We start from the raw sequence: 20,859 nt of genomic DNA, 5'->3' as shown, positions 1-20,859 counted from the left end.
TTTGTGCATTTAGTGGAAGATAAGTGCCCAAACAGAAGCTGTAATCACATTTTTAGGATGTCAGTGACAGCATTAGAGATATGTAAACTTTTGTATTTTCAACTCTTTCATAAAATCTTGGGCACACAAATAGTTTGTAGGAACTCAGTATAATACATTTCTCCAAAGCTGAAAAAACATTAGATTTATATAAACTTATCCATTCAAGACAAGAAATGTACCGAGTTTTATACTACACTGTTTGGAATACTTCTACCACAATCAGTTGTCTCAAGAGAGCTCAGCTGTAAGAAAAATCAAAAAGGTCAGGGAGTTAGTTTTGGCTATTATTGGCATGTGGATCGCAAACATGATATCTATATTTATCTAGACCTCCTACAGTCTCAAGTACACCAATAGAAAAATAAGGCTATCAGGTGGTCAGAGATAATGCCATTTCCAAACACAACAGCTTTGCTCAAAGTCACTTCATATTTTATAAATTGTGTTAGAAAGTCAAGAATGCTCTTTTCCATCAATGCACAATTCAATAACATCTTGGAATTGGAAGCTGAAACTTATTATCGGCACAGAGGCCAAATATCATTCCATCACACATTTACTACAAACGTGCAATGTATTGCATTTAACTGGAAAGGCTGATTAAAGGCATGCAGTAAGTGCATCATTCAAATATGCATAATAAAATTTATTTTCTGCATATAGATATAGGACATATTATCATTGATACCTATGCAGATTTAAAAAGTGACAAATAATTTTGAACTCACTACAGTTTTCATTTCAAATGAGTGTGTCCAAATACTGTTTCATAGTTAATTTCTATCATTGGAATTTTTATAAATGCCTTTAAAAACTGTTTTAAAACAATGTATTACCTTTCGGATATATTTAAAACTTAGCAACACAGTATTCAGCAAAATGACTGTTGTTATGTTAGGTCTCTTAATCCCCAACCTCACATTTCTTTGCACTGCTTGTGTGCTTTAGCCATTAAAACAAATGAATATTGAAAAAAATCAGTTTAGCCTAGTATGTTATTGATTTTACTCATGAAAAGTGTGAATGATGTTGGTCTGTCATAGTAGAACTTTTGTTCAGTAATAGACACAGAAAATACTGATACACGGTATTCATTTTTAAATCTGAGGATAATGTTAAATTACTCAGATTTCACTTGCATGTATAGGTACCATCCCACTCACTGATATTAATAAGAAGATACACGAATGTGATATTAAACGGATCTCAATCTGGAATGAATGAATTCCTTTCTTGGATGCAGTCAGAAGAAATCATCTTAGTCCAAGTCTCCAAATTATCTCTATTTAACTGTAATCTCTACTCAAACTGTTATTTCATTGTAAATTATTTACTTCTAACTTTCAAGCAACAAATCTGTAAATCTTCCAAAGAAAATTAACATTATTAAAATTCTCTCAATTGGAAAATTTAGTGATTAGATTGAATTAATAATTAAAGAAGAAAGGTATTGTCTTGAGTGGAATGGGCAAATTGTTTGTCATTTACCATAAGAACAATGCAGAAGTAAAATTGTTTTCTAAATGTCTCTTGAGTTTTACATATAAAGCAAAGTGTTCCAATTATAGCTTTTTCCAGTGCCCAAAATGCTTATAATGTGTCATCCCCATTTGTCTCAATACTATCTGACATACTCAAAAATAACAAATTCAACTTTTTTCCATTTATCAGTGACACATATGTTGTCATCTCAGCTAATATTTTACTTGGTATTCATCAGTGAAACTGTAGTAGTAGGCTGATCTTGAACTTTCTGAAAACTTGCATAGGAAATAGGTTTGAACTGAAAAGCAACACACATTTAAACATAAATGACCCATGCAGTTTTCAGTGCATGATTAGGCTTTTAAATCCCATTGTAATTCTGTCAATGAGCCCTTCCTGGAACACTCTCCTGCTACACAAATACTATTTAACTTTGTGGAAGCGTGAAATTAATTTATACAATTATTGTTGTAATTTATTAATATAAGCATTGTATGACATATGGCAGAATAATAGAATATTGTGTGCAATGGACATAATGCTTTTCCCCAAAATAGTAAAAGCTGATTAACTGTACCATCTAACAGTAAAAACAAACAAACAAAACCAAAATGAAACAAACAAAAAAAAACTCCTTACCTTAATTATTGTTATTTTAGAATTCAGTGCTGCAACACTTGTATTCATGTCAGTCACACAGGAAAAATGTGTATCTGTATATAAGTGGTGTGTATAATGAATCCACTGGCAAAATATATTATTTCAGTAGCAATGATACAACTGGCTATTTAGTATAATGAAATATCATACCTACTGAAAAAAAACCACAACATTGCTGTTGTTTTAAAATCTGGCAAATTCTTAAATTCAGGATGTGCCTAATAGAAGAGACATAAAAATAATATGCCAGTTATGAACTTGTTGAACTAATAGGTAGTTTGTAACAAAATCTATGTATCTAGGTATTTGAAGCTAGGCATAACACTCCATTAAAGTGGTAATAAATTAAACTGAACAATTATTAAACTATGAAAGAACATGAATATTTTATATAAAGCAGTGTCTTCCATCAGACTTGTTCTTTGAGTAATTCTCAGAAATGCATGGACTCAGACTGGGATATCTACCAAAACACAAGTGACAATACTGTTATTTAGCAATAGAGAACAAAACATAGTTATCTTCAGATGAGCTGTTGGTGAGGGGCAGAAGAATTTCTACACTTTTCTATGTTTAGACGTCACTGCTTTTCTATGTGAGCATTTCTTAGCAACAGTTTATACTCAGCATAATTTATAATTAATGAAAACTGAGGAAAGCAATGAAGCATGCATTTTAATTGTGGAGAAATGTAACCCTTGAGAAAAATCATACATGAGAAAATGTAAGTCTAATAGACTCATTTCAAAATGTGTATTTGCATGTTTTGGTCACACCCAGGAGACAATGAACTTGCAATACAAAGAGATGAGAATTTTCATGTGAGCAAATCCAATACAATTGGAGAATACTAAGTATCTGTAAATAGGTCTTTAAAAAAAAACATCATAAGGTAGTCTGAATGCAAAATAAAAAATAAATTAGAGAATATGAAAGAAGAAGACTACAGAAGTGAGTTCTAATTCTACCTGTTTGGCATTATTATTTTTCATTCACTCATTCGTTCTTTCATTCATTTATTCATTCATTCATTCATTTATCTTTCACCTTTCATTCATTCTCAATACTTAATTTAAGTATAATAATTTATGAATTTATTTTGCAGAGTTCTGTGATGTTTAATAAATGACCACATTTAAAGCTCTACGTTATTTGCAAATTAGAAATACAATGCATTATGTTAACTTCTACCTGTGGCATTTACAGAGATGTCATAAAGGTGAGATAGACTACAGTATAACCGTAAATATCTAATCTAATGCATGTGTCTTTTTACAGTAGTAAATCTGAATAAAATTTGGATTATTGGGATCATGTATAGAAGATTATGGACATAATATTGCTCATGAAAAGCATACGTTCCTGTGAAAAGAGGGCATCTGCTTTGAAGATATCTGCTTTTAGTGTAGAGTGCAAAATTTAATCTACAGGGTACTTAAACTGAGCAAATGTCTATCAACATGAACACACTATCCAATCAAATTTTGAAAATTAAAACCAGTGCTTGTTTACCCAGACTATTAGTCATGATAATGTGACTTAAATATTTCACAAAATTAAAAGTTCAGATGCATATAGCAAGAGAAACAGAAACCATCATGATGGTGACCAGTCAGAGGAAAATACTTTCACTACTCCCACAATATTATACTTGAAAACCTTAGGTTTTGTTTTGTTTTGTTTTGTTTTTTAATGAGAGAATTCTACAAATAGAAACTAGTTGCATGCAGTAAACAAACAATATATCAACCAACAGTTTACTTCTGAAAGATAAGTACCATTACTGGGCGCTCTTTCTTTTTGGTAATGTAATTTCTAGGTCAGTAGATTGTTTTCCTCCTCATTTAGAAGCTGATAGTTTGAGATAACAAAATCATTCTGAATAGCAAGACTCATGGCAATATGGTTAATCTTATGGCATGTGGCACAGGTAGCCGCCACTCTCCTTCATCTCAAAATCCACAGCTCATCCGACTCATGGAATCCGATGTTGTCCCTCAGGCCATTCCTCACTTTGCTCTTACCAAAATATAGAGAATCATAGAAAAGGCTGAAAGAGATCACTGAGATCTAGTCCAATTGTCAACCCATTACCACCATGCTCATTACATGAATTATGCTTACTATAGGCTATGTAGGAAATAACCCATACACCAAGTATGGATGTTGCCCTGGGCCACACCACAAGTGCTAGTTCTTAGCCAAAAGTTTCTGCATTTTTGTAGTGCAAGGGAAATGGTAGAATAATTAAGAAATGATGCATTTTCTTTCAGAAAACTACAATGGACATGGACCCAATCCTGCCACTTCCGTGCAAAAATATAGAAGTACTCTTGCTGTATGACAGGAGATTTCACTGTCTCTAGAACAGGTAAGAGAAAGTTAAACATACTGTGTTATATCTGCATTACAATTAACCACTTTGTTGGTTAATTTGTTGGATCTTGACAAAGGCTTTTCCAATACTTCTGTTAAAAAAAAAAAAGGAAAAACTAGCAAGTAAGGTTACAACCAGAGTTATAAAGGTCATGTTATTGACATAGATTAATTATTAGCAAATGCTGGAATGGAAAACACCTTAAAACAAAAGAAATTAAAATGTTTATACCTCCAGTGTCAAAATTTAGTCGTGAGAGGAGCAGAGAGGAAAGGCTGCTAGTCTCTAACCTCTGACTTTTCCTCTCAAAAAAGGAAATTCTGAGGAGGTTAACAAGTAGCTTTTTCAGTGCTCCTTGGAGCTTAAAACAGATATACCTCCCAGTTTGCTGAATGCAATGTAACAGCATTCTAACTCCAGAATTCCCAGAGGAGAAAGACAAAGAAGTTTTCTAACAGTTTTCTAAAGAAACAGCTAGAATAGATCTATATGTGAGACCTGGGAAATTGTTAAAAGGGGTGGAAAGGGAAAATGAGGAAGAGGTCAGTAATTGTAAAGCAGAAGGTTAGAGGCTGCCTGCTCATTTTGGGGATTTGTACTGAGAAAGAGACCAGGCTTGTTTAGACAGTTGACTGATTTCATCTGGGAGATGTGATTTTCTGTGTGTGCTGGGTAGAAGAAAAGGGAAAATCAGGAATAATTATTTTTGGCAGAGGTAGGTAATTCCCAGTCCCAGTCATCTTCATTTGGCCACCAGATGTTACTGCTGAAAAGTATTTTCTGTTACACAATATTAATTCTCTGTGTGTGTTCCTTTTCCTGATTGGTATTGCTTTCTCTGCTGCTTCTCCTCTAAAATTCCTGGCTTTTAGAAATCTTGGTTTGCAAACTACTGCAGCATTTCTAGATTACTTACAGTTCTTAATTTATTCATATTATTACTCCCAGCTATTTTTCATTTGAAATGTATGTTTGATTAGCAAATGTATCGGTCTTTTTAGTTCATATAATTCACTTGCTGCATATTAGGCATACTGCTTGCTGTTCACCCTGATGCTGAAGGCAAGTTTGAAATATCTGCACAGGGAAAAGCAAAACAAACCTTAGGCTGAAATGTTTATGGTGTTTTTAAGGCGGCCACAATTCAAAACAGTTTTCTCACTCCTTAGAATATCTGCAAGCAAACATAAACATAAAATACTCCAAATCTGTATTAAAAAAAATCTGCACTCTACCAAGCTTTTGAATCCTAAAAGATCTGATAGCTCAGTGGCTAAGGTAGTCAGACAGTAAGGGAGTAACTGAGTCTGAGAGTCCACCAGAACAGGACTAAATGATTCTCCTTACTCCATTTTAAGCACGTATTCAGATTTGACACCTAATTGTCCATATTGCTTACACAGTGTTTGCTCTTGGCACACATAGACTGTTTCTCTAACTGAGAAAATTGGTTTGGAGATGAGTAGTACAGAGTAAATGAGTCAGGCTTACCAAAAGTTCATTCAACTCTGTTTTCCCAAGGATTTCTCAGTAAAAGTCTTCTCGTGTACTCAAGTTCAATATTCTAGCAAGTTCATTAGTGGAAGGATGCTTTGCATCCCTGTATCAAAATGACTGAAATTGTACTGATCCCTAGTGGCAAGAGGGGGCACTCTGGTATCAGAAGAGCACATAGCTTAGCTTGAGAGGAACAAAAAATCACACAGTAATGCAGAGCAACTTCTGGAACATCTTTCAGACTAATAGAACAGTTAAACAATTCAAGTTAAACATGAAGGTACAGCCAAATGTATCTGATTTTTTACATTAGTAGTAAAGGACTCCAGTCTTTGACCTGTTGCTGCAGAATTTTTGAACTTGTCTGGTTTTTCTGTGACCTAAGCTATTTTCAGCTTGTAACAGTTCCCTAGGGATCATGCTTCTATTGCTAACCTGTTGTAGTTGAGGCCCTGGGAATACCATACAGAGTAAATGTTTCATAGTCCTTGCCTGCTCTGGTACATCAAGCAATATCTTTCTGTGTCACATAAGGCTGACAAATTGTACAATGTTCAAACTTCAACTGAGGTACCAATATGGAAAAAACAATCTGACATAAAACACACCAAGAGTCTCTGAAGTTGATTTAAGGTTGAGGCGGTAGAAGTCTCTACCACAGAAATTTTTCCTCTTTTAGTGAGAATCTTGAGATGCTGATAACTCGTCATAACCCTTCATTCCTTTCCATTTCTTCCTGAGGCAGACTGAACCTCAGCTCCATGGAAGAGATGGGTGGGGCAGGGTAAGGAAAGATTATTTTCCAAACTGTGGTCAGCAACATACTTTTGCAGATGATGGCATTTAAAATGAGTGAATGTATCAGGCACTGTTTCTTTAACTCTAGTTTTCTGTTGTTCCTTAGCTCTTACGAAAAGATCTGGTAGAGCGCATCAGGCATGTGTCTTCCACTTCTTGTGAGGGGTCTTCCTGTCATCCAAAACCGTAGGCTACTGGGGAATCCAACAGTGTGGCATCATCATTTACTTCCTCCTTAGGGGAAGGTGTAATACCTTTATTTAATAGTGTCTTCTGTTCCATTAATTCCTTCTTGGGGAAAAGTGAAGGACATAAGGAATCAGAGTGAAAGGTCTAGTTTTTTCTGTATTATATTTGAGTATCTGAGGAAGGAGTCTTTGGAAAAATAGGCTGTCTATCTCACAATGGGATGGATATGCACTTGGCTGCTTGAAACCACTGCTCTACAGATGGAGTAAAATAAAAAGTGCTGTGTAGGATTAATACTTCTAGTAGACGGCATCTGCCTCCATCCACACATGCTTTCAAAAAAACACCTCTATGCCATTGGTTAATGGTTTCAGCAAAGGGAGCAAGTGCGGATGTGTAAATAACAGTGACAATATTGCAGAAGGGCAAACTAGACTATCTGGCAAGTTGGTGAAATGACCTAGGAGCAAGAAGAACTGAGATGAGACCTTGGGAGGAACTGGCTATTGAAGGATCCAGGGAGTTCTGGACATCTGCCAGAAAGACCATGGGTCTTGGGGTCTCTAGGGATAAGACTCACAGATCTTTATGTGCGAATTAAAACAGCCATCTTGCTTGATGTGAGTGAGAAGGCCATTCCCTAAGGTTGTCTTAGGGAGGCTATCTAAGTTAGAAGGCAATAAATGAGGAAAACAGAAGTCCCAGGACTACTATGGCTGTGCACAGAAGCTTGATGCTGTGGAGAAATCAAGCCTTCAGTGGAACCATATCCTCTGGTTCCACTGAATCAGCCAGAACCTGGCCACACCAAGGGAATGGAAGTAATGTCTTGTTTCCCTGGATTTGTGATGTGGAAACGAGCTAGATCAAATCCTGGCAAACACCAAGATTGGTATGACAGTGTATCATGTACAGAATACCCAAGAATGCCATAAAATAGAAGCCTGAGAATAGAAATTGCTCACACTTATTCACACCATCACTGAGAGATGCATTTTAAATTTCATGACAATATTGCAGTTCTGTCCTTGTGGCTACCTCAACTTCTGTGATAAGCTCTGTGATACAGAGAAAAGTAGATCAGAATATGAACAAAACAGTGATTCTCTGCTCAAATATAAGGTTAGCTGTGGTGATAAAATATTTCTAAGCAACTGATGTCATCAAACCCTAACCTTTATACACGTATATGAAAGGAAGCTGGCATTTCTCTTTGTCCTTCTGTGACAAATATAAGCACATTCTTCCTTGTCATTAATATTTGTATCTGAATGCTGATACACATAAAGATAGCAGGTTAATTTCTTTTTGGAGATTTGTCTACTGTGAAGTACTAGAGGACTAACATACCTTTGACAGTCAAAATCTTTGGATGTGCTGTACAAATCAAGTCCTAAAATATAGAATTCAGATACAGCTTTGAATCACAGCATCATAAAGTTTTTTGCAGTAATTGTTTATGCAGAGTGATTTAAATTGTATTACAACCGAATATTACTTGACAAGCATTACCTTTCAGCTAGGAGGTTGTAAAATTCAGCTAAAAACTATGTACAATTTAATATACTGAAACACAACAGTGAAAAAAATGTTATCAACATTTCAGGAGCACCACTGAAAACAGATTATTGTTTTGAAACCTGTCTCAAATGCTTGATGGAAACGGAAAAGTGTTTCACCGTTTCCAACATCTGTGACTGGCCTTCTACTTGCCTTGATTTTTAAAGTACATTGCAGAGCCTATTTGCATTTATATGCTAAAAAAGTACAAATCCTTTGGTATTTCCTTCCAAACCCTATATTAGTAGTAACTCATCATACATTTGTCAAACAAATGCTTTCAAGATGAAAGAAGTGGTGATAGTCCTGAAACAAGATATATTTATCAACTGAGAGAAAAACATTCTTAGCAGTTATTACCTTCTAAACTTACAAGTTTCTAGTATTAATATAATTGTTCAATACAAACAGCATGAAGCACATGTGTCTGAAGATAAATTGGAAGCTGGATACAACTATGCTTACCGGGGCATGATCCCATCGTGAACAAGATTTTGAAGTGTGGTAACATACAAAGGAGCTATTTCAATGTAGTTTATTGGTCTTGCATGAAGAACAATCATCTGATCAGAACATGTACCTCTCAGTTTGGGTGTAAGACAAATTATTCAAACATTCCTGTTAATTGACAGCTAGTTTAATAATTTTAATTTGAAATCTCCCTTGATGGTGGATGAAATTAAGGATGAAATTAAAAAATTATACTGAGTTGAATGATAAAATAGACTTTACCATCCATGAGCAGCCACAATGGGAATTTTCTAAAGTGATTATTAGGGGAAGGTTAATTAGCATTTCTTATGGGAAATGGTACCAGATGAGCTAAGGAAAACCTACATAAAATATTGAAGCAATCAGAGAAAATGTTAAAACAAACAAGCAAAGATGGTTTATTGAGTAGATGCAAAGGATACAAAGGCATTTCTGCTGCTGACATATGAACTGAAAAGGAAGTCTTCCTTGAAATATTCCAAGCAAATATAATTCTGAGGCAAGGAGTTTAGAGGAAATTTTTTTGAATTCCAAATGAAAACTGTAGAATTAAGCTATTTTGAAGAATCCAAGAGCAACATCCAACAACAAGGACTCAGAGTTGTAGTTATAAAAAATTAGCTTCATTTTTTCAGTAAGTCTAAATACGTAATATCTAAATACGTAATTATCAGATCTTCCTAAAACAAGATGCATTAGTAATCTGTTCAAAATTAGTCTTATCAACACAAATATCTTAAATTTTGAAGTTGTGACTTTAGAAGATGCATGACTAAATATGGGGGAAAAATATTGATTTGCTTTTTATTTAATAAAAATAAATAAATAAATAAATAAATAAATTAATAAATTAATAAATTAATTAATTAAAAAAAATCACTTATTTCTAGACTGGAAATCTCATCCAGTAAATGTGACCTATCTATTTGTAGAAGATTACTAACACTACTACTTAATAAATGTGTAGCACAAGTATCTTAACAAGATTACTGATAAGGATATCATGAATCAGAGCATGGTAGATCACCTAATGATGAACTAAATAACTAGAATTTTACCTGATTCATGACAGATGAAACATCCTTAAGTACATATATAATAGTGAATTACCACCTTTTTTTTTTTTTTTGCTCTCTTCAGATTAAAATAGGAAACTCGAGCTCTGAACAACCTTTGTAAAGTAATTCAAGGACAAGACAAAGATTTGTTCTGAACATATGTAATAAATATTGAGTATTTATCACTGTAAATTCCTCTGAAACTTATCTATAGCCTCAAGAACAGCACACGGCCTCCACTCTCATAGCACAGACACTGGGTGAAATTGCAGACTTCCTGAATAAGCACGTATTGTGCAGTCTACAAACAGGAATTTGTTCCAAGTACTTTGGGAAAACAGCCAAGAAGCAAAGACATATCTAGGAGAAGAGGTGTTGAAAATAATTGGTCAATCTGAAATTTTTAAGTTGCAGAAGTTCTCCTTTCTTCCTAGTTTCTTTCATAGGAATAGAACAAACATGATTTACGTTTATTCCAAAATAAACTTAATAGGAAAAAATGATCAGGACAAAAAAAAAAATTAAAAAAGAAAGGCTACAGAAACTACAATGGACTTGCAATTTCTAAACAAGATGTAATCTTTTGCAAAGCTTTGTAAATCAAATATTTTATAACTGTCTAGGAATAATTTAGAATTCTGTTAGACTATTTCCATTTTTGTTATTATTATGTCAGTAACAGTATCAATATTAATATTAATATTATTTCCAGGTAGGGTTTCATTAAAATATCAGATTTGAGCCAGTCTGCCCCAGTGTTACAAGAAACAATTGTCTTCCATATTTCATCCCTACCCCAGCCTTTTTTTATTTTTTTTTTCTGTTTACATGTTCTTTGTTACTAGGTATTTAGAAAATGACTAAGGTAGTGACGGAACTTGCTGTGGCCTACAAGTGATATTAAAAGTCAGGTATCTAAGAAGAAGGAAGGTTTAGTACAAAATTCAGCCTGAATTAATTTGGGGTAAACAATTGGCAGATGACACCAAGTTGGGAGGGAGTGTTGATCTGCTGGAGGGTAGAAAGGCACTACAGAGGGACCTGGATAGACTGCATCAATGGGCCAAGGTAAACCGTATGAGTTTCAACAGGGCCAAGTGTTGGGTCCTGCACTTTGGTCACAACAATCCCAGAAAACGCTACAGGCTTGGGGAGGAGCGGCTAGAAAGCTGCCTGATGGACAGTCAGCTGAATACCAGCCAGCAGTGTGCCCAGGTGGCCAAGAAGGCCAATGGCATCCTGGCTTGGATCAGGTATGGTGTGGTGAGCAGGACTAGGGAAGTCATCCTGCCCCTGTACTTGGCATTGGTGAGGCCTCACCTCGAGTACTGTGTTCAGTTTGGAGCGCCTCAGTACAGAAGGGACATGGAGATGCTGGAGCAGGTCCAAAGAAGGGCAACAAGGCTGGTGAAGGGCTTGGAGAATATGTCCTACGAGGAGAGACTAAAGGAACTGGGGCTGTTTAGTCTGGGGAAGAGAAGGCTGAGGGGAGACCTCATTGCTCTCTTCAAGTTCCTGAAAGGTGATTGCAGTGAGAGCGGGGATGGTCTCTTCTCACTGGTGACAGGACACAGGACAAGGGGAAATGGCCTCAAGTTGCGCCAGGGGAGGTTTAGGTTGGATATCAGGAAACACTTCTTTACAGAAAGGGTTGTTAAGCACTGGAACAGGCTTCCCAGGGAGGTGGTTGAGTCACCATCCCTGCATGTGTTTAAAATCCGTTTGGATGTGGTGCTCAGGGCATGATTTAGTGGTGGGTTGTTAGAGCAGTATGGTTAGGTAGCGGTTGTACTTGATGATCTTGAAGGTCTTTTCCAACCTGAGCAATTCTATGATTCTATTTTTGTCAAAGCCACAGACATTTTGTCATCCAACAGTAATACAGAATGTAAGAAGAAAAACATGAATGGGATGAGAAATAGTAACTTTTTATTCTCATTTCCTGTACAAATTAGGAGATATTTTTACATTTGGAGTACTCAGATGTTCTAATCTCAGGAGGTGGTGAGAAGCCAATTGTTCATCCCTGAATCAACTACTCCCTTGCCAAAAACTTGAGATTGGATTAGTAGAGAACATCCACATGTGTGTTCCCTCTGTGTTTATCAATCTATCACCATCAGAGAGTCAGTAGGGATTTGTATAGCTGCTTTTGTGTAAAGTTAATAGAATGAATATTAAATATTCTTCCCACAGGTGACATTTGGAATGAACAATGACCTGTTTCTGGAAGAAAGTTAATAGAGCATTTAGTTTAGAAAGTATTTTTGTATGTATCAGAATTATGATTGTGCTGCACAGAAAACAAAGACCAAAAAAAAAAAAAAAAAAAAAAAAAAAAAAAAAAACATCCTTCTGTATGAAATATACATATCATTTGAAATTAGGAGAATTGAAACTGACCTGTTGTCATGTTTGCAAGGCTTTTACAGCTTCACCTTATCTCATCAGTTTGTACATGCATTCACATTTTAACTGAACTCGTTGAGGTGGATGTAGCTTGAAGGAGCAGTGTTTATAAATTTCAGTCTATCTTCTAATTCATTAGGTTAGGTAATTATCATAAGTGGTCTCAAATTAAATAGATCCAGGAGGACAGAAAGAATAAAATTTCTCTGCCCTCCAGGATATCCAAATACTTGGTGTGATACAGTTCTGATTTCTCCTCTAAGAACTATCAGAAATACTACAGTGAGCTAGAACAGTGATGTGATCCATGGAAATATTTATGATTTAACCATTTCCTACAGGGTTAAGGTTATTTTTCTCTAGAGATGGCAAATTTTAGAATTTACTTATCTTGGGCCTCTGTGGTTCTACACAGTTTGTCATGCTTGTACAAGAAGTTAGCTACAAGGGTGCCAATGGCTGACCAGGGATGGTTGTAGTCCTCATGAATGAATTCTCAGTTTACAACTTTGTAGAATCTAATTCTTAAATTAAGACATTCCCTTTGGATTTGAACAAGCACAACAGTATCTTCTGTGTATGAAGCAGCCTTCCTCATTACAGTGTTTGCTAGTTGGAGGAGTAGATCCTCCTGCTTTTCCTGACTTCCATAATGTACCCAGATTATCTCTTTATTAGCTTCATGAGGCTTTGTATGGTATTTTCATGATTACTCTACCAAAATTTTGCAGAATGTTACGGGAGGTGAGGCAGGATTTCAGGTCTGTTTTTTGTACTCGCATATGCCTGGACAACTACTACTTAGTTCACAGTTATCTTTGAAGCAGTACAACCTCCAGCCATGTCAAGGGAAAATGCCCTTAAAAGCCAGTTATTCGCGTCACCTGAAGTAGGCAACACAACAAATATTTATAAAAGAAACAGCTGAAGGAAGACAAAAATATACATTACTTTCCTATGTAAAGGTTTATCTGTTCTTTATTTATCTGATTTGCTACATTTCTCTGTTAAGTTACTTCTGATGGGATGCTATGTTAAGTGGTATATTCACTAAATACATGGATATAACTTTTGGGGGAGTGGAATCTATAGGTTCAATGAGTTCTTGCCTATGAAGATTTCCAGGATGGTTCACGACAGGGCCAATTTTTGTTGTTGTTTTCCCCTTGGATATTTTTTCATCCTTTTCTGCCCTGTGCACAGTATAGCTAGTTGTTCAATAGTATGTAGACATAAATAAACACATCATATTTTGAGACCAGGTATCATCTCTTTTATCAGGGACTGGTTAACTAGCAAACACATTACTAAAGGATAAAGATGAGAGCAGCAGCAACAGCAGAGCAACGGCTCTCTTACCCAAGGTGGGCAGATTTATACTCACATCTTGTGTCTCCAGCTAATTATATTTTATTTTTTATACTTAATTCCCCATACCCATATGTTTATTTAACTCATATACTGAGCTAAACTTGTGAACAAATTCAGTTTTATTGTAAGCGGGAAAAAAAAAAAAAGATAAATTTTGCCATTGATGCTTGTACTGTTTAAAGCTCAGAAACACTAGGCCACCAAAGAACAGACCACTGAAGACATGAACTCTTTTAACACTTGTACCCGATATTGCCTCTTGAATGCTAAAAATCCTAGACAAGATCATTGTTCTTTCAGCCCATCTTGTCTATCCAAACTCAATATGCCTGACATCATAAGTTATATGATTAATCTGCAGAACTGTTCTATACAAATCTTTACTGTAATAGATGTATGGCACAATTAAATCATATGGATGTGGCTTATTGCAAACTGAGATTAAATTTTGCAGTAAATATTATAATGGAGTTAGAATTATCTGTGTGTGACTGATTTCCAGATTCCAGATTTGATATTTTTTTTTTCTTAAATTTATCAAATCAAACAGCAGACGTTAGGAAAGCTTGAAATCACCTCTTTTGTCTTGTTCTGCCTTACCTCTTGATGTTGCTGAATTTGTTCAGATCTTTCTAGACAAAGGAATAATTTGATCATGAAGCAAGTAAGTATAATTCTTCTTTTTCTTTACATGTTCATCTTATCTTTGTGGTAACTTAAATATAATTTCAATAAAACCTGTCTTGACTCTGACAAATTGGTGTATAATGGAGAAGACCACTCAAATTTATTGTTTTTCACTATTGTTTCAGATCTTCCGTTTACCAGAATACCACAAAAACTTGATTTTATTATCCAAGTGCATCTGTACTCTTTTCTTCAGTGAAAATGTGTAGCAGAACATTCTATATAAATAACAAAAGTTAAGCAAGATTCTTACTCTGTAGCAATTTTAATTAGACCTAATCAAAACAAGTAATTTTGCATGATAAACTGAACAAATTATCAGAAAACAAATTACAGATATTACTGACAAAATGCTTTCATTATTAGCAGCTACTTCACTTTGATAATGTTGTTGTGAATATGCACTTGACAGTCCTAAATTATTTTTGAGATTTTATTATTATTTAGACTAGTAGATATTATTTTGTGCTAGTACAATGAGTATGACTCTATTTTATACAAGGAAATAAATACATTAGATTTTGCATTTGCATCGATTCATCTATAAAAGCAAAGTAACCTACTAGGTTTTATTTGTACACTTCAGTATTCTAAAATGGCTGAGATTTTATGTCCTCTTTTGTTTTAACTAAGTAGATTCAGTACTTAGAAGTTCAGATTGTCCAGGTTTTAGAGTTAAATTAGGTTTGGAATTTGATTCCCCAAAATTTTCAATTTTGTCAACACAAAAATTCTCACTTCTTACGTAGTATCCATAGGTATATAAGTAATCATATTGAAATATGTTGTCAAATTAATGTGGCAGTGTGACTTATGTTTAACTTATCAAAATGTTTTAATTTATGATAAATCATAACAATTTCATCTCAAAAATCAGAAGAATGTTGAATCAGCAAATTGGATTGAAACTGAAATCTGTGGAGTGTAGTCTTGATGGCAGCTGAATCAAACTAGGAAGGAAAATAAAAACCACAACAACCCGGAAGAGACTCTGGTGTGACAAATTCAAAACAGTTCAATGGTCTTAACAAATCTGTTGGAAGTTGGCTCTTAAAGATGTCAAAGAGGAAGTGAAAAATAATAATAAAAACTATAAAAATGTCAGTCATAACATTCCAATAAGTTCTATCAAAGTTACGCAGCAGAGGATCTTGACACTTGCAAGTATAACATTTCTCTCTGCTTAATTTATGTAATTATTAATGTAAAAAAAAAAAAAAAAACAATAGAAGACTAGCAATAGAAATGACTAAAAAGAATCCCAGATTTTAACAAAATTTTACTCTGGATTGATAAATTATTTATTTTAGTGCAGAATACACTAGAAGGCTGTAGTGAATTTTTGTTCAAACCTTTTTTTTAATCTGTCTTGTCTGGCAGACTTGATATTTGTGTTTTTGTTGTTGTTGTTGTTGCTGTTGTTTAAATTGTAGTTTTTATTGTCAAAGAAAATCCAAATGTAACAATGAAGAGTATTTGGAATATTTTTAATGTGTTCATTGAATAGGATTGTGTTCATACATTTCTGACCAATCTTGTTAAAACTGTAGAAATCATGTCTCTTTAAATTCTAAAATCCTGTTCTTGATGAAGAAAAAAAAGAATCTCAGGTAATGAAGTGAAAGATCTTTGTATGATAAGAATGTTTCAACAGGGCTGTAGTAGGTAAGATACGAAAATAAAAAAGTTTTTTTTTTTTTGTGAAGTTTTCATTTTAAAAGTGGTAGTTTATAATACCACTTAAAGATCAATAAAAGTAGAATTCTGAAGACATTTCTGATATATCCAGCATTCCTTCATGAGAAATCTGATAAAAGATCATTATTGTTTAATTAATTCCACTGGGTTACTCAGTCTCCTTCATGCTATTGCTGACTATAAGTCAGAAATTGTCACTCTCTATTAGAGTTGAGGAAGCTGTCTTAAACTTTCCTGCATAAATCAAGGAGAGTTCTCAAAGAAATAGACTATGGATATAAGGTTTTTTAATTGTCTGTAATTGTCTAGATACTAATTTGTACTTCATAGCCAAAATAAGATTATTTTTCTGTCAGAAGGTAAAACAAAATACGCATCTTGTAGTGCTTCTATTTGTTAAATCACATTAAGGTAGAAAATAATTTGTGATGGCATATGTTAAATGCAGTGTCTCCTCTTGTTTTCCCGTATTGCTGTGGGTTTTCTGTGTCGCCAGTGGAGAGTGAAGCATCTCTAGACAGTGATTCAGCTGGTCTGTGTTTAGAACATGAGAACAGGATCCTTTTGATGCCAGACTGTAGGTGAAAGTACTTATTAAGAGTGTAGTCAAAGTTAAGTGTCCTGAGCTGCAATTAATTTGAGCATCAACTCAGCAAGAACTGTAGAATTCAGGGCCAAGTGAATGGCTTTATTAATGGAAGATCCTTCTTTGCTGTAGGGTATATTTTGTAGTAGGCAGCGACCGAAGGTACGAGATGGGACGCGCTAGGACCTCCCCTGCCCCAGAGGTTGTGGGTGTAGACAAAGTGAACAAAGAGATAAGGGAGATAAGGAAGGATATATAAGACTTTGTAACGGGGCAATAAACTCCATTCTGCCGCTCAGCATATTGGTGTGTGCACGCGTCAGGATGGCCAGGGACTAGGTGTTAGTCCTTGCAAACAGGGTGCAGTTTACGAACGGAATATCTGGTGCTGAGTAGTCAGCATTTGGTGCCCCGTGCGTGGAACTGCGTCACCCTGTTGTGGTGTGGCTGACACCTGGCCTACGCATGAAGAGTGTCCACGCGTCGAAGGCGGGAATCGCACTTGCCTGTGGTTTCGAAGTAGGGTCGCCACAGAAGGCCGGTTCGGCATTTAGAACTTCAGCCATGGAGCAAGTTATTAAGGTACTGCTTCAGTTTTGTAAGGATTATTGTGGTAAATCAGCCCCTTCTAAGAAGGAGATAGCTGCTGTGTTATCACGGCTAGAAAAGGAGGGCTGCCTGGCAACCCCAGAGGCGGTGCTCGATAATGGGTTGTGGGATTCTTTTACTATGAAACTCGCCCAACGGGTTATGTCCTCACCCAAGAAAGACAAGAATCTGCTAAAAAACTGGGGACTCATCCTGGGGGCGTTGAAGGCAGCCAAGGAGGATAAGGAAGCACAGTATACGGCACAAAAATTGGTGGGGCTTGCGGGTCGTGCGGGACAGGGTGGAAGTTTGGAAATGGAAAGGGGGGAGGTGCAAGGGGTTTGCGCTGCCCCTACAGATGGCCCAGGATGTTCTCCTGCCGAGGCGCCACCTGAGCCCAGGATCGATCAACGGACAATGCCCCAGCCGTTGGGTAAACCTTATCCGACTGCCTCAGCTGCCCTGAAGGAATCCCCACCTCCCTACCCCCGCCGGAATTTGTATCCTGCCCTGCCAGACGAGGGTGGGGGAGGGGGTGGCTCTTGTAGCAGCTCTCATGACCACCCGAATTTGTATCCTGCCCTGCCAGATGAGGGTGGGGGAGGGGGTGGCACAACACTGCCATATAAGGGAACTAACAGAGTGCCAGATGGAGGGGGCGGCGACCACTGGCCCTCCCGAGCAGTTCACTGATTGGTCCCAGATCCAGGAGGGCATGGAGAGCAGTGGCCTGCCTGTAAGAGCGTTCCCAGTGGTGGCGGGGCCCAACGGCGCTACCTGGGTGCCGCTGGATCAAAAAGGCACCACTCGCTTTATAGAGGCGATAGAGAAAAAGGGGTTGAAATCGCCCTTTACCACATCTGCCCTGGAGGCATTGACCGTGCAGGGGCCCCTCTTGCCTCATGATATTACAAATCTGATGAGAATGGTGCTTAAGCCGGTCCAATATACTCTGTGGGATGTCCAGAAGTTAGTAGGTGCCAGGATAGCTCAGTCAGTTGAACATGAGACTCTTAATCCCAGGGTTGTGGGTTTGAGTCCCATGCGGGGCATCCCTTCACAAATAATGAAATCCTTCTATGATCAGTTAAAGGGATTGGACCTCAGGTCTGATGTTCATGCATCATCAGACACCTGCCAAGGGGCAGTGGTTTGGCAGGATTCAAACAATGCTTGAAAAAACTGCTGTCCTTATCGATCGGACAGTCAGTGTGCAAATGCTTGAAGTAAGGGCGGTAATTATTTTGCATATTCGTAGTTACTCAGACGTGCCAAGCCTTTTTACCATCAGGAATGCCATGGCTGACAGAGCAGCCAGCACACTTGTCTTTACAGTCACAATAGATACTTCCTCCTCTGTTATCATGGCCATACAGCATGCGAAGTCCAACACTACTGTCATGAGCCTTCCTAGCCAAAATTAAGACTGGCAATGGCCCTTGCTTTACCTTTCACTCTACACAGGACAAGTTAGCCTTGTGGGGAATTTCTCATACCATAGGTATCCCCAGTAACTCTCAAGGGCAAGCCATTGTGGAATGTGCTAATCGTCTCCTTAAGGACAAATTATGCGTCCTTGGGGAGGGGGAAGGATATAGGGGGAAGACACCTGTCAGCAGGCAAGCTGAGATACTAGCAAAGGCTCTTTATGCATTGAATTACTTCGAACGCGGTGACAACGGATGAACCCCGACGCAGAAGCATTGGCAGCCTGAGATCATAAGTGAGAGACTGGCGCTATGTGGGTTCCAGCATGATACATTCGGCCTCATCTCAAGGCGGAAAACAAGTGGGATTGTATGTTTCTTGCTTATTGGCATTGTTTCCTGATTTGTTGTATTATAGATACTATAATGTGTGATGAAAAAGGCTGCACTACTCACTGGATGGTATTATAATAACAACCCTAGTAATGTATGGCGAAGCAGGTGTTTTTCCTGTGTTAGCCATGCAGCCTCAAGAATTAGGATTATTAGGCATAATTTAGGTTACTGTGTGCTGCTTCTATTTAGTAGTAGATAGAATGTGAATTCACAGGATTTGATGTTACCAGTGTTAGGATTTATGGGAATAGCTCTTTTGGTGTACTTTTACCACCTCATTATCAGTAATTCTTGGTTATGATGTTATTAGTCTATCAATTGGCATTTTCTTAATTTGTGAAGGCAAAACCTGGAAAGGAATCCCAAGCAAGGGATGACCCTGTACTATAGATCTTGGGATAGAACTAAGTATTCTGATAGTTTTATCAATTCTATCCGGCACGCAACTCTGTGAAGTTGTGGATTTTCTATTAGGCCAAAGGCATGGTTACAATTTTAGTGGTCATTCAAAATCAATATGTCAGAGTATACAAAAGTTGAAGATTCTCTCTAATCAGTTAGAGATACATATAGTATGAGACCCTCAGGAATTCTTTTCCAGGCTGCAGTAACTTGGGCCATGGGCCAAACAAGTGTTCATTCCTTTTAATGGGTTTAACAGTATTTTTGTCATTATGCTATGTTTGCCTAGTATCTTTCTTTCGTTTAACATGTTGTCAGTATAACGATTGGCATGCTGGTCTGTCAAGCAGGCTAATGCCCTTACAGAGGTATTGAGCGAACTGCTCATGGATATGGACAACATCAGACATGCGGTGTTACAAAACCGAGCCGCAATAGACTTCCTCTTGCTGGCTCAGGACCACGGATGTCAGGACGTGGAAGGTATGTGTTGCTTCAACTTATCAGATCACAGCGAGTCGATACACCAGAAGCTGACATGGATGAAAGAACATACTCAGAAGATAACGGTCGACAATGATCCGTTTGGCGACTGGCTGAAGAACCTGTTTGGCGGACTTGGACCATGGGTCATCCAGATACTCAAAGTAGTTGGTGTAGTACTCTTAGTGTTTATTTGCATTCTATTTTGCTTGCCATGTTTAATGGGATGCTTGCAGCAATGCTTACAGAGAATGATGGAGCAAGCTTTTGATCAGCGCATGGAATACCATAGGCTACGAGAACGCTTGTAGTAAACCTTAGGACAGATAGAATGAAATGCGCACTTATATAATGTGCGAATATTATAGTTTAAGCAGTAGAAGATGTAGTTGGGGAATAGATTAGAAAGGGTCTCGGGAACTTGCGTGCGCGCTGTAACGGTTATCATGACTTTTTTGGCATGGGGAGGGGGAAATTGTAGTAGGCGGCGACCGAAGGTACGGGCTGGGACGCGCTAGGACACCTCCCCTGCCCCAGAGGTTGTGGGTGTAGACGAAGCGAACAAAGAGATAAGGGAGATAAGGAAGGATATATAAGACTTTGTAACGGGGCAATAAACTCCATTCTGCCGCTCAGCATATTGGTGTGTGCACG

The sequence above is a fragment of the Numida meleagris genome, chromosome 1 (assembly GCF_002078875.1).
Source record: "Numida meleagris isolate 19003 breed g44 Domestic line chromosome 1, NumMel1.0, whole genome shotgun sequence".
NCBI classification, from domain to species: domain Eukaryota; kingdom Metazoa; phylum Chordata; class Aves; order Galliformes; family Numididae; genus Numida; species Numida meleagris.
The sequence above is the reverse complement of the archived record's forward strand: the minus strand, read 5'-3'. Positions refer to the sequence as shown.